The sequence below is a fragment of the Miscanthus floridulus genome, chromosome 1 (genome assembly GCF_019320115.1).
Source record: "Miscanthus floridulus cultivar M001 chromosome 1, ASM1932011v1, whole genome shotgun sequence".
Taxonomy (NCBI): domain Eukaryota; kingdom Viridiplantae; phylum Streptophyta; class Magnoliopsida; order Poales; family Poaceae; genus Miscanthus; species Miscanthus floridulus.
Genome location: NC_089580.1, coordinates 9,984,974 through 9,997,967, shown reverse-complemented (window position 1 = coordinate 9,997,967; position 12,994 = coordinate 9,984,974). Strand labels below are relative to the sequence as shown.

The following is a 12,994-nucleotide window of genomic DNA, read 5'->3' as shown; positions in this document are numbered from 1 at the left end:
TAGTTCCGATATCTATATGCTAGGAATGCTTGTGTCTTTGAGTGTGCTAGTCCTTGTGTTCAAAGGGTTTTAGCTGTAGTTTCTGAAGAGTGTTTGTTGTGATGTTGGGCTGGAGCTAAGGCTCTGCAACAGCTTCTTAGTAGGTTGCTGCCTATAGCTGTTTAGGCGTTATTTGGGCAGTGGTCGTCTGTTTTGCATAGTGTGTGGCGCCAAGAGTCCTGTAATTGGTTGCTTGGGGGAGCAGGCTCTACCTCTCCTCTGTTGTTTTTATTCTCTTCTTAATGAAATGACAAGCAGCTCTCCTGCGTCGTTCGAGAGAAAAATCTATATGCATTGGATACATCCAAACTATTGAAATATACTTCGATTCTTTCTAATAACTATCACATTATCATATTATTTCTTAGTTTTTCCTAAAATGTCTGATCTATGGTCTTGCTTCTCATAGGTTTGCGGTTTTGATCTCTTAAGATGTGATGGGAGATCATATGTCTGTGACGTTAATGGATGGAGCTTTGTGAAGAACTCATATAAGTAATTTTCTGAAAGCTCAGTTTTTAATTGGGAAACATGTCAGTTCGATTCAATAAGTGCTGAAATGGTTGAACAAACTTGTCATCCAGGTATTATGATGATGCTGCTTGCATCTTGAGAAAAATATTTCTTGATGCAAAAGCTCCTCATCTTTCGTCAACCATCCCTCCAACTCTTCCTTGGAAATCTGAACCTGTTCAGCCCACTGAAGGTCTTACACGACAGGGAAGCGGAATTATTGGTACATTTGGGCAGTCAGAAGAACTGCGCTGTGTAATTGTTGTGATACGCCAGTAAGTATACTATTATTCCTTTGATTCTATAAGATACTTGTTACTTCTATACGTTGACATCTTACATCTGTTTAGTGGCGATCGGACACCAAAGCAGAAGGTGAAATTGAAAGTGACAGAAGAAAAGCTCCTGAATTTGATGTTGAAGTACAATGGTGGAAAACCAAGAGTTGAGGTACCCTCTTTTCTGAATCTTGAGTCCTACTTAACCTATGGTGCTTAAATTGAATTACAGTTTTGGGCTCTTGCAGACAAAACTAAAAAGTGCTGTACAGTTACAAGACTTGCTGGATGCTACAAGACAACTTGTACCACCAACTAGGTACTGTATATGCTAGGATAAATATTTTAGCCCTAGTATTTAGATTGCATGATAACTTTATGAAATTTGCTTCCCCAACTTTATTCTTATCTTCTGTACCTGCATGTTCTATTACCGGAATGCTGCATTGTTCAAATTGTTAGTTTGATTTGATCTTCTGATTCTTCAACTGTTCTTTTGAGTTAAATTTGGTAAAGTGATTAATGTCATGTATATTTAGGTCTGGTCGGGAGAGTGATAGTGATGCTGATGATATTGAGCATATTGAGAAACTTCGCCAAGTCAAAGCAGTACTAGAGGAGGTAATTTATAATTATCCAGATCTACATATCCATAACATTTGTTACGTACATGTTGAATACCTTTTCACTAGATGGTTTGTATTCATGTGTCTAGTGCAGAGTGCAAGCTAGATGCAACCATGCAAACTATTTCAGTTTGACATCTAATAATCATCCACGAACAGTGGTCTAAACTTGCTGAAGGGTAGTCATTTTTTTGGTGTGCATCGACAATTTTTTTCATTAAGTTGAAATAGAAGCAAAAGAGGGACACATAAGATAATACTTCCACCAGTTACTTTCCCTTTTTCTTGCTGTTGTGATTGAGTTTATATTTGAAATTTAATGGTCAACAATCCATAGCAGTGTTATTAATTCCGTTCCGGTACAGGCTGGAACGGGCGGTATACCTTGTCCTGTCACCTAAACTTGCACAAAAGAGGTTTCATCCTGTACCGGCTAGGCCTGTTCTGTCCATTCAGTCGCAATCTGGTCCATCTCGCTCCGGTATCCACCCAAGAAAGGTTCCACCAAAGTTGAGAGATCAAAGAACGTATCAATTTGAGCTGGAAGCAAAACATCAGTGAGCTTTGTTTCTTGGATTGCAAGTGCAACAAATCTAGGCAGAACCATAACATCTGAGAACAAAAAAGAGATCCCAGATACAGAAAACGAATAGCATCATGGCGTTGGGCAGTTGGGGTGAGGTCGGTGAGGTATCGTGATTCCTGCATGGATGAGCAGGGGTGAGATTCCACGTTTCAGGTGTGGAAGGCAACGACCAGTGCCAGCAGATCATGCCTGGCGGTCTGTTCTTAGTGTGGGGCGTCTTCTGTGTTGGAGGCAGATGGATAAGGCAGGGGCTCCCCTTCTGCGTGTTTTCCTAGGGTGTTGGTGTTGACAACTTAGATGGGCCTTGCGGCCTGTTACTCTGTTGGGCCTTCCACGAATACAGACTGGCAGGCATCTGCTAGAGTTGTGAGAATCCATTCCTTAGGCTAACCATAGAAGGGTAGCAATATATATTAGTCATACATGGGCCTCATGGGCCTAATATACTCATACTCTCATACTCCAACACCCCCCCGCAGTCTGAACTACCGGCGCAGCGGAGTTACAGACTGGACATGAAAAGAAGCACACACACGAGCCCCCCCACAGACGCAACTAGCCACCAATGATGTTGAGGCTGGAGCGAAACTCGGTGAAGGTCGATGACGGGAGGCCCTTGGTGAAGATGTCGGCAAACTGGGAGGTGGTCGGGACGTGGAGGACCCGAACATCGCCGATGGCAACCCGATCACGGACAAAGTGTAGGTAGATCTCCACATGCTTGGTCCGTTGGTGCTGCACGGGGTTGGTGGAGAGGTACACCGCACTGACGTTGTCGCAGTAGACCAGCGTGCTCCGGGAGAGAGGGCTGTGGAGCTCGGCAAGGAGCTGTCGGAGCCAGGAGGCCTCAGCCACGCCGCTAGCGACAGCTCGGTACTCCGCCTCGGCACTGGATCGGGAGACCACCGGCTGGCGCTTGGACGACCAGGACACTAGGTTGCCACCCAGAAAGACAGCGTAGCCGGAGGTAGAGCGCCGAGTGTCCGGACACCCGGCCCAGTCGGCGTCAGTGTAGACGACGAGCTCGGTGGAGGAAGACCGCTGAAGGAGTAAGCCGTAGTCGACAGTGCCGCGGAGGTAGCGGAGGAGGCGCTTGAGCGCAGTGAGGTGAGGCTCTCGGGGATCATGCATGTGAAGGCATATCTGCTGCACTGCATAGGTGATGTCTGGCCTGGTGAAGGTGAGGTACTGAAGGGCACCTGCAAGACTCCGGTAAGCAGTGGGGTCTGCCACGGTGGTTCCCACGGCCTCTGACAGCTTGCCCTGTGTGTCAACTGGAGTAGAGCAGGGCTTGCAGTTAGTCATCCCAGCACGCTCCAGGATATCAAGAGTGTACTGCCGCTGGTGAAGGAGAAGGCCGGTGGGGCGAGGCTCAACAGTGACCCCGAGGAAGTGGTGGAGCACACCAAGATCCTTCATAGCAAACTCCTGCTGAAGAGAGGCGATGACACGGCTGAGTAAGGACGGACTGGAGGCTGTGAGGACAATATCATCAACGTAGAGCAGCAGATAGGCAGTCTCAGCTCCATGATGATAGATAAACAGGGACGTATCTGACTTGGCCTCCACAAACCCCAGGGTCAGCAGGAAAGCAGCAAACCGAGAGTACCACGCCCGGGGGGGCCTGCTTGAGGCCGTAGAGAGACTTGTTGAGCCGGCAGACCATGTCCGGACGAGAAGAGTCAACAAACCCCGCTGGCTGGCTGCAGTAGACTGTCTCGGTGAGAGTCCCGTGGAGAAAAGCATTCTTGACGTCCAGCTGATGCACGGGCCAAGAGCGACTGAGAGCCAGAGAGAGCACTGTGCGTACGGTGGCCGGCTTCACCACGGGACTGAAAGTCTCATCATAATCGACTCCAGGGCGCTGAGTGAAACCCCGGAGAACCCAGCGAGCCTTGTACCTCTCAAGGGTACCATCAGCCCGCCGCTTGTGTGTCCAGATCCACTTGCCAGTGACGACGTTGGATCCGGGTGGACGGGGCACCAGATCCCATGTCTGGTTGACGAGGAGAGCCGCGTACTCCTCTTCCATCGCGCGGCGCCAATGAGGGTCCGACAAGGCGTCGCGAACGGAAGAGGGTACAGGAGAGATCTGCGGGTCGTCGAGCATCGTCGCGAGAGCCCGGGGCCGCAGGGTACCAGCCGCGTGTTGCGTCACCATAGGGTGAACATGCCGCGGGTGTCGGTGAAGGAGTGGCGGGTGGTACACCGGCGACACGACACGGGCAGCTTGAGGCGGCGGCGGCGGTGTAGGGGTCGCCGGCGGAGAAGGGGCCACCGGTGGTGTAGGCGTCACCAGTGGAGAGGGGGCCCCCGGTGGTGCCGGAGGCAGCGGTGTCGCCTGCACACGGCGCTGGTAGACGTGCACCGGCTGGGCGAAACGCGCAGGAGGTGCGACAGGCGGCGTCCCCGGACCCGCGGCGGACGTAGGGGCAGGGGTAGCTCCGGAGGGCGACGCCTCCGGACCCGTGCAGGGCGCAGGGCCAGGGGCGTCACTGTTGGGCGGCGAGCGGGGGCACGGGCCCGGCGAGGGGCACGGGGAACCAGTACCTGCAGGAGACAGCGGTAAAAGTGGCTGGACCACCGTGTCAGTGGGAAACAGAGAGAAGGTGTCAGGATCGGGGGTGGGAGGTGATGTGGTGGTGGTGGAGAAGGGGAAGACAGACTCATCAAACACCACATGGCGAGAGATGAGGACCCGACGGGAGGTGAGGTCAAAGCACCGGTACCCCTTGTGATCCGGGGAGTACCCAAGGAAGACACACAGAGCTGAACGGGGAGCCAGCTTGTGGGGAGCGGTGGCAGTGGTGTTAGGGTAACATGCACACCCGAAGACACGAAGGTGGTCATACCGAGGAGGGGTACCGAAGAGAGCGTGGTGTGGTGTGGGAGCCGGGCAGGCAGCGGAAGGTAGGCGGTTAAGGAGATAGGTGGAGGTGTGCAGACTCTCTGCCCAGAAGCGAGCAGGAAGCGACGCCTGGAGCAGAAGGGTGCGCATGGTGTCGTTCGTGGTGCGAATCATGCGCTCGGCCTTGCCGTTCTGGGAGGAGGTATACGGGCAAGACATGCGCAGCTGGACACCTTGAGAGAGGAAGAAGGCGCGGGAGGTGCCGTTATCGAACTCACGGCCATTGTCACACTGGACGGCCTTGATGGTAAGGCCGAACTGAGTAGACACCCAGGCGAAAAAGTGGAGAAGAGTGGTGAAGGTATCCGACTTTGCACGCAAAGGGAAAGTCCACGAATAATGCGAGAAATCGTCAACCACCACAAGATAGTATTTATACCCAGAAATGCTGATGACAGGAGATGTCCATAGGTCGCAGTGTACAAGATCAAACACATGCGTAGTATGTGAAGAAGAACAAAAAGGGAGACGAACATGACGGCCCAGCTGGCACGCATGACACAAGTGCTCATCGTGAGCCCGAGTACAACCAATGTCGGAACTGCGACTAAGCTGCGTCAGAGCATCACGTCCAGGATGGCCGAGGCGACGGTGCCAAGTGGTGGAGGAAGGAGTGGCGGCGAAGGCAGCTGACAAAGTAGACGGCGACGAAGAGAAAGCAGACGCCGGAAACCGAAGGGTGTAAAGGGGTCCCGTGCTGTCACATCGGAGAAGAGGACGCCGGGAAGCCAAATCCTTTACAGTAAGACCAGAAGAGTCAAATTCAACAGAACAGGAATTGTCAGCTGTAAAACGACGAATAGAAAGAAGGTTGTGAACCATAGAGGGCGCAACAAGAATGTCAGGAAGACGAAAGGAACCATGAGTGCCGGCGGCACCCACGGACGTAACTGGAAGACACGAACCATTCGCGACCATGATGGACGAAGGATGAGAGGAAGAAGGAGGGTAAATAGAGGAGAGTATACCAGGGTCTGGAGTAGTGTGGTAAGTGGCACCCGAGTCGGCGATCCAGTCGGGACCGGCAGGCGGTGTCAGGGCCATGGTGCTGAAGGATCTGGCCAAGGCCGCCGGGTTCCAACCGACAGGCCCGGGCGAGGTGTCGGGAGGTGTCATCCACGAAGATGCGCCGGGAGGTGGAGCCCACGCAGACGGGAAGTGAAGCCCCGGAGGAGCTCCAGTGAGCAAGGCCGCTGGTGGGCGAGGCTCTCCGCCTGGAGCCGGGAAGGACCACGGGTTGTGGAAAGAGGGCCAGGGTGCACCCCGTGGAGTCGCGGGCGACTGGTGGCTCCCGCGGCCCCCACGTCCCCCTCCGCGGCGACGGCGGCCGCCACGGCCCCCCCACCCCCGCTCGGCCCGGGGGGAGGAGAACCAAGAAGCGACGACGGCGGTGGAGCGAACGAACGCGCCGGAGGAGTAGCGGCCAGGGCAGTCGAGGAAGACGAGGACCCTGGCGCGGAGGTGGACCCTGGCTGGACGCCCTGAGTGAGCTCCTCCATGACATGGTCGTCACGGACCTGCAGGAAGGAGGGAAAGGGCCTCTGCCGGGTGATCCACGTCCGGAGGTGGGCGTAGCGGTCACTGAGCCCGCGGAGGACGTTGAGGACCAGAATGCGGTCCTCCACGGGCCAGCCAAGGTCGCCGAGGGAGTCCGCCATGCTCTTCATGCGCCGGCAGAACTCGCCAACGGAGAGGTCACCCTGAACGAAGGTGCGGAAGCTCGCATCGAGACGCAGGGCCCGGGCTTCTGCATTGCCCAGAAACTGGCCCTCGAGCGCAAGCCAGGCCCGGCGAGCGTCAGCAGAGTTGCGGACGAGGTCGTGGAGGTCCAAGGAGATTGTCCCGAGGATCCAGGAGAGGACGACGCTGTCAAGGCGCAGCCACGATGGGTTCTGGGCCGCGACCGAGGCGTCGACTAGGACGTGGTCGTCGAGGGCGTAGCGGCGGAGGGTGAGGATGACCAGGTCCCTCCAGCGGGCGTAAGAGGGCGACTCAGGCTCGAGGATGACCGGGACGAGGAGTCGGATGTTCTGGACACCCCCGGCCTGGTAGTGGAACTAAGCCACGTGCGGGTCGGCCGGGTCGTGCCAGATGACCGCGGTGTGAGACGCGCGGTGACCCGTCGAGCCTGAGGAGGTGGCCGCGGTGTCGTAGGAGGTAGGGAGGATGAGGAGCTGCTCCGCCTCAGCGATCTGGCGGGCCAGGGCATCAGCCGCGTCGCGCTCGCGCTCCCAAGCGAGGGCGGCCGCCCGCACCCGGGCCTGGCTGTCCGCAGCAGCAGCCCGAGCAGCCACGAGGCGGCGGCGAGAGCGGAGTTGGCCCCTGCCGTCTGGAGAGGGGCAGGGGGCGGCAGAGGAGGAGCGGGGAAGAAGAAAGGCTCCAGGTTCTCCCCCGCGCCCGCAGCGGCAGCGGCAGCGGCGGGCTGCCTGCGCTCGCGCCCGCCCCTGCAGCAGCGCGGCGGAGGCCAGCGGCCAGGCTGCCCGCCCCCGCCCGCGCGGCGGACCCCCTGCGCCCGCGCCCGCGCCCGGGGCAGCGGCCGGGCCACCCGCGCCTGCGCCCGCAGCAGCAGCAGCCGGCCGGGCCATCCGCGCCCGCGGCAAGGAGGCCGCCGGCGGCGGCGGGGCGGCGCGGCGGGCCGCGCGCCGCGCGCTGGGCCCAGGAGGAGGGGTAGGGAAGGGAGGGGAAGGCCTGGAAGTAGGTGGGGGAGGGAGGGGGAGGGCGGCCAGCCATGGCGGCGGCAAGAGGCCGGCCGGCGGCGCCTGGCGGCTGGTTGGGGAGAAGAAAACCTAGTCTGATACCATGCTAGAGTTGTGAGAATCCATTCCTTAGGCTAACCCTAGAAGGGTAGCAATATATATTAGTCATACATGGGCCTCATGGGCCTAATATACTCATACTCTCATACTCCAACAGCATCAATGCTATTTACTAATTATATTTTAAGCTTTTAATTTACAAATTGAAAGCAGGATTTAATAATTTTGTCCTTTCTTTCTGCTTCTCCGTACAACTTTCGGGGACTGGTTAGAGCTATGTTGGGTATGACATGGATACAGAAGTTAAGAAGAGTTATCTTGGAGCTATAACAATCTTGCCAATTTTTCACCTATCATTTTGCTGCCATAAATGGAAGAAAGCAGCCATAAAATTATCTTGGAGCTATAACAATCTTGCCAATTTTTCACCTATCATTTTGCTGCCATAAATGGAAGAAAGCAGCCATAAATTATCTTGCATTTGGAATTTTTGATACCTGGATCTCGCACCAGAACAGTCTTAGTGGAAAATACAACTGCTTGTGTTTATACCCTGTCTTGAATACTGGTTTATGTGCTTTGAAAAGCTTATACCTGTCTTCTTACATTTAATAACTTATGCTACTCTTCTCATATTAGGGTGGACATTTCTCTGGCATTTATAGGAAAGTGCAGCTAAAGCCATTGAAATGGATAAAAGTTCCAAAGCGTAATGGTGATGGTGAAGAGGAACGACCGGTTGAAGCCCTGATGATTCTGAAATATGGTGGTGTGCTCACTCATGCTGGGAGAAAACAGGTTTTTTCTCACAATTTTTTTACTTAAATTTTTCATATTTTCAAATTTAAAAATGTTGAGTATTTGTTGGGACTCTTCATTTCTATGATCAAATTAAAATAAATTTTGATGTTCAATGTTGAAGTAGACAGTTATAAATAATAGAAGAACAAGATGCCAGGGGACCTATTTGCCCTTATCATATGTTCCTTTACAATGTTTCTTTTCAGTACCTTACACATGGTTAGCATATGCTATTCAGCATCACCTTGTAGAACACTAGACCGTTCATATGGAAATGGATGCCAACAACTTTGGTAGATTCTATGTCACAGTACATCTCTGAGTTGGAGGATGTCAACTGTTGAAGGGGGTTGTCTGTGCCAGATCCGAGGGTTGTTGGTCAGGGGCTGTGGTGAGGCCAGAGACACTTGTCCATGGTGGCGTAGGGGAGGGAGGCTAGCCAGTAGTGATAATAGTGCCTAAATGATAGTTTTTTTTCCCAGTCTTTTCATGCTGTACCAATCAGTAATTCCTTGTGGTGGCCTGGGGGAGGGAGGCTAGCCAGCAGTGCCTAGCCTATTAACCATGATAGATTTTTCCTTCTTTCCATGCCATACCAGTTACCAATCAGTAATTTCTTGTTTTGTAGATACCAGATGTGCAGGCAAACGTTGTAGTATACTGTACCATAGTGATCCAGATAACAACTGGCACTTACATCATGCCACTTGCATTTTGTTTCTTGCGTTTGTTGCTGTCAACACCTGTGCAATCCATTGAATCAAGGGGATAATTTTGAATGTATTAACAGTGCATATATCCAGGTTTTACTGAATTAGACTGTTCATCAATTGTCATTTTCTGTTATTTTCGAAATATCTTATGTGCAGTGGACAACTTTCTGAATTTGGCTGCGACGAAACAAAATTTATGCAGTTACATTTGTAATAAACATATATCTACTGTAATGATTCTTTTTATATGTTTTCATTCAGGCAGAGGAGTTGGGAAGGTTTTTCAGAAATAACATATATCCAGGTTGTTCACATTCTTGCTGCCTATCATCTTGTGAAAGAAGTAAAACAGCAGAATTTTAATGAGATTATTTATTTTACTACAATCTTGTGCTTATCTTATCTCTATGTTGGATGGCTTGCCTTAATGCTTTCTCAAGAGAAACTTGTGCTCCAGAGAAACTTTGACTTTGGAGCTACTTGGGTCCCACCCCCCTTAAACTTGAAAAGTGCCCTGTTGGGTTACTCATCTTAAACGTGGTGTCACTTAGGGTCCTTGTACTTGTGTTAATTGTGTATTTTGTCAATGTGGCAAGAGGTTTAGATATACTTGCCATGGGCATATATAAGTGATGGATGTGGCATATTTTAGTCATTGGAGATTACACACGTCTCATTATGGCCCAAAGCTGACAGAAGAAACATGATAATTCCATTTTCACTTTAGATCTTTACAGCCTTTTGAAAACCTCTATCACCTAATGCTTAAGTCCAGGGATTTGATATTTAGGGACCTTAGTGTATGTAAACTGCTTTTAGAATCTCTCATTTTTCCCCAATTTCGCATCTATTAGAAGTCTGTTCCCCTTCCAGTGTTGCTTGAACTCAAGGATGATAAGTGCGATGCTTGTGAATTTCACTTCAATTCAAATTATCTTTAATAATTCACTAAATTGTGTTCTCCATAAGAAACTTGATTCGTTTCCTGCACATTTGACAATCTGTATTTTTTATATTGAAGTATATGCCCTGTACTTGAAGATGTTTTCTCCTGACTATCTGGTATGTCAATCAAATATAGGTGAAGGAACTGGTTTGCTTCGTCTGCATAGCACTTACAGACATGATTTAAAAATATACAGCTCAGACGAAGGTCGTGTACAGGTATGTTTAGTCACATGTACGCTTCTCCCCAATTTATAGCCCCTATGGATATGTTTTCCTTGGAACCTTGGTGGCTTGGCTATCGCACTACACTTCTAGCTAGTTTTAATCTTTGTTCTTTTCCCACATGAATGGCCAAAGTACCATGAAATGTATTACTGTTGTACATTATGCTACATACATATACACACTTTGTCACTTTCATAAAATTATACTTAACCTACTTTGGCAAATTTGGAACACTAGGTTACCTACTTTGGCAAATTTGGAACACTAGGTTTCATCAGAAATTGCATGTGGTCTTAGGAATGACTACTTTTTGTCACAGAAAGCACAGCAATGATTCTTTTTAGGAAAGTCATCCCATATAGGCTGTACCGGGTAAAATACACAATATTCTTTTGTGTGCTTATATCACTGGAGTTGTACAACTAATGGAAAAATACAACCCTTCAAGTTGTCCCGCATGGTAATTAATGAAAGCAATGATCTTGAAATTACCATGATATCCCTGTGGTAATGTCTTGTAATGCACTGAGAAAGTTTTGTTAAGGTTTGCTCAATGCGGAAGGAAGAAGGGAACATAAATGAGGGCAAAAGAGACTATCAGTAAAATAACATCCCTTATATTTGAAAAAGACTGGAGACCCCCCCTCCCCCCCAACCCAACCCACCCACTGCTGAATCTATGATTCTGCAGGCTCATGCATATGTCTAACTGCAATAATTTCTTGGCAATCAACTGATATTCCTAATTCACATGTTCATGGTGTACTTTTCAGATGTCTGCAGCAGCATTTGCAAAAGGCCTTCTTGATTTGGAAGGGCAGTTGACTCCCATACTGGTTGGTTGCTTATGATATAGAAGAGCAAGTATTTGGAAGGGCAGTCTACCATTTTTTTTAAAAAAAACACTCTCACTTTATACTGTCTTCAGGTATCTCTAGTAAGTAAAGACTCATCTATGCTAGATGGACTGGAAGATGCAAGCACCGAGATGGATGAAGCTAAGGTTTGCTTTTATAATTTCATAAGCATGCTATACCTTTCCATGTTTTGTTAAAAAGTTTATAGGATGTAAACAAAAATCTAGATTTTTGAATAAAGAAAAATCGCATAAATGTTCGTTGATATAGTTTTGAATTTTCCCTTGAGATGACAATGTATACTAGGTATGTAGCTTGTATAAATCCACTATGACACCATGGTCACAAGATCAGATTGAATCATACCCATACATGCTGAATCTAGCTGCTACCTATTCCTGAACTCTATCACCCCTCAGAACTTTTCAGAACTATTTCAGACTCTGGAATTCTTATTGGAAAGTCAGTTTCTTATTAAAATTTGTTAGGAAACATCCTAAGTTTTACTTAGTGTTAAGGTCGTCCCACGCTCCCTTTGCTTGTCTCATGTATCCATAATTTAAAAATCACTAGGCTCTTGTTGGGTGGTGGGATTATTACAGTCCATATATCTGTCTAACCCCTAGGTGGAGAACTGGAGATTCGGTCCAGGTGAGAACACACTGTTTGGTAGGGTGCCTAATAGGAGCTAGACTGGAGGGTGGTACCTATGCGGCCGTTTTTTTGAAACAGTGCATGTATGATGTATCATATTTAATGTTTTTCATCATCAATTCTTACCAGAGGTTAAATGAACTAATCTTTCAGGCCAGATTGCATGAGATTATTATTTCAAGTGCGAAAGCAAAGAACACAGAAGGGCCAAGTGGAATTTCCGTGGATGGTTGATGGTGCAGGATTGCCTGCAAATGCTTCCCAACTCCTGCCTAAGATGGTAAAGTACTTTTATATAAGAGAGATCCACATACTTGCACATTTCCTACAGAATTAGCAAAAGCTGGTACCTGTGCCGATCATCTAATTGTTGATTTGGTTGTATTCTGATGAAATTTCACATTTCCTCTCTCTTGTTTGAATGGCTACATTTGTCATGATAGTGGCATGCTGAAAGTTCTGTCAACAGTTTATCCATGTGAATAATCTTATTGGGCATTTAGCTATATCTCAAATCAAAACAAGTGCAGGGACAATTTTAATATTTGATACTTATTTTGTAGCTGCATAATGTTCTACTCATGGATAATGACTATATGGTTCTTTTTTCCCTTGTTACACTGTAACCAGGTCAAGTTGACGAAAGAAGTGACTTCACAAGTCAAGCTACTTGCTGAAGGTGAAGATGAAAGACTTGCATTGACGAGCACATTTTCAAAATATGACCAAGCAAAAGCTCTTGGGAAGACAACTATTGATGTGGCTCGTATTGCTGCCGGGTTGCCTTGTGGTAGTGAAAGCTTCCTCTTGATGTTTGCCAGATGGAGAAAACTTGAGAGGGATTTATACAATGAAAGAAAGGAGTAAAGTGTTTAACCTCTGGATGTTTAGAAATCAATATAGTGTTTTTTATTCTACTTCTTTTGTTCAAGTCAGTGAAGGGCGGGCCTAGGTGCAAGCGGTAGAGTCTTACCGCCTGTGACCGGAAGGTCCCGGGTTCGAGTCGCGGTCTCCTCGCATTGCACAGGCGGGGGTAAGGCTTGCCACTGACACCCTTCCCCAGAACCCCTGCACAGGAGCAGGGAGTTCT

The 12,994-nt window shown here is 49.3% G+C and overlaps 1 pseudogene; it reads left to right on the top strand.

Moving 5' to 3' along the window:
- The window catches only part of LOC136541181 (inositol hexakisphosphate and diphosphoinositol-pentakisphosphate kinase VIP2-like), a 36,607-nt pseudogene that overhangs the window by 20,037 nt on the left and 3,576 nt on the right, over positions 1–12,994 (top strand).